Genomic DNA, 2,468 nt, shown 5'->3' on the forward strand with positions numbered 1-2,468 from the left:
GCCCTTCGTTCAGCACCGAGCTGGGCTTGGGGCCGCAGGAGGAAGAGGCCGATGGGAAGCAGATCCTGCAGGGGGGACAGGGCTTGGGCTCAGGGCAAGGTCCTGCCCTGCACACGTGGCTCAGGTGTGAGCCTGCCCCGGGAAGGGAGCGGGACGTTCCCATCCCCATGGATCAGGGCTGGGAGCAGCGCTGGGACCACAGACATGGAAATACTGGGAGCCACTGGGACCACACTGGGGACTACTGGGAGCAATTGGGAATGATGGGTGTGTGCTGGAGGCAACTGGGATATACTGGGAATGAATGAGATCATGCTGGGGGCAACTGGAACCATGCTGGGGCAACTGGGGTGACTGGGAATGAGCATGCTGGGGGAAACTGGGAGCAACTGGGAGTGACTGTGTCTGTACTGAGGGCCACTGAGGTTATACTTGCAGTGACTGGGACTGTACTAGGGACAACTGGGAGCAACTGGAACCATGCTGGAGGAAACTAGGATCTCACTGAGGGTGACTGAGATCATACTGGGAGTGACAAGGAGCATGCTGGGGGCAATTTGAACCATGTTGGGGGCAACTGGGATATGCCGAGAGCAACTGGGACATCACTGAGGGTGACTGGGAGTGGCTGTGGGCAACTGGAATCATGCTGGAAGCAACTGGGAGGAAGTAGGAGTGACTGGGAGCATGCTGGAGGCAACTGGGATATGCTGGGAGTGACTGGAAACGTGGCAATGGCCTGGGCTGGCTGATGTGGGGCCTCAGGGTGCGCAGGGAGCACTGTGACACTGCGGGGATCCATGGAACTGTTATAAACGACCCCGATCTGATATGGAAATGAGTTATTAAAATTTATTGAGAACTCAATACAAATGGCAAAGCAAAAGGGGACAGCGCTGGGAGCATGGCTGGGTGCCAGAGGCTCGCCCACAAAATGGCCATCCTGCCTTTTATACCCCTGTGATTGCATCAGCCCGAGGCATATTTATTTACTGTTTTGCATAGTCCCGCCCCCTTGACAATCTTTTGGGAGCCCGCGCTGTTCTGGAGCTGTGGCCCTCAGGGTCCTCACTGGTTGGAGTCCCATTCCTTTTGTGGTGTTGCCTTCCAAGTCTGGCTGGCAACAGCCCGGCCCTTTGCAAACCCCACAGAACTGATGTTACAGCACACAGATCATACAGCCCCTGTAAAAACCAACCCACAGCCAGAGCACCCCAGCAACCATTAAACAGTTCTTACCATGCAATATTAGAACTCATGATATAATTCATAGCCCATACAACATACAGCGAAAGCCAACTCTCAATAATTCATCTAGAACATTTTGTTAATTTTTTTTCTCTCCTCTGCCCAGCTGTGGCAGGGGAGGGTGAGCGAGCAACTTTCGTGGGTGCCTGGCGTTGGGCCAGTGTCAAACCAGGACAGCTGCCCAGATTCCAGGCAGACTGGTGCTGCCATTGCCGCTGTGGGGACCCCCCCAGGGCACAGCGCGGCTGCTTTGGGGCTGTCGGCACCGCCCGGCGCTGGCTGGGGTGAGTGCGGGCTGTGGGGGGTGGGGCTGGTAGATGGGAAAGGGGAGAAGGGGGGGGTAAAAGGTGGGGTGAGACCCCCAAACCGAGTGGGAGGGGAGTGGAACCCTGCAAAAATCAAAGTGTAGCAAATATATTAAAAAGCCACTAAGAATCAGAGAGATGGCGGGATTACCTTTTGCAATGAGGAAAATGAAGGAAAAAACCCACTGGGGAATTGAGGCCATGATATCTAATCTCTGAAATTCTGTGCTTGGTGTGGGAATGACTGAAACTGCAAAATTGATATCAGTGAAATGTTCAATTTGTTTATAAAACAATCCCCAAACCAGGAAAAGGCCACCTTCTGGAACAGTTAAACAGTGAAATTCTCCTGGAGGTCATTGGCAAATCGATTTCTCTGCATTACCCAGACGAAACAGGGATTGGTAGCTTTTGCTATTGGCAGATCCATTTTCCGGATGGTCAGAGGCCTTTCCCTGCCGCACCAATAAATCCAGGGAAGTGGTACAAATCATGCTTAAAGAAATCACACTGAGATTTGGGGGCCACTTGGGCTGTCTTCAGAGAGAGGCCCCCATTTTATAGCAGATGTGGTGCCACAGCTGAACACAACCCTGGGTATAAAATGGGACTGACACAGCCCTTGGTGACCAGGTGAGTGGGAAAGTGGAAAGGATGAATCAGACTTTGAAGCCACAAATGAGTAAAATGTGCCAAGAAGCCTCTTTAAAACGGGCACAGACCCTTCCTCTGGCTCTTTTGTGAGTCAGAATTCAGCCAATCACAAACCAAAATAAGTCCCCATGAATTGCTGTAGGAACGGTCATACCAAACACCATCAGTTCCAGGAGAAACCCATTCAAAGGGAGAAACAGATTTAAATCTAGACTCAATTGCTTCAGCAGAAACTCTTGCTGGACTCTGTCTGTTTATAAC

The sequence above is a fragment of the Corvus brachyrhynchos genome, unplaced genomic scaffold (assembly GCF_000691975.1).
Source record: "Corvus brachyrhynchos isolate BGI_N302 unplaced genomic scaffold, ASM69197v1 scaffold489, whole genome shotgun sequence".
NCBI lineage: Eukaryota > Metazoa > Chordata > Aves > Passeriformes > Corvidae > Corvus > Corvus brachyrhynchos.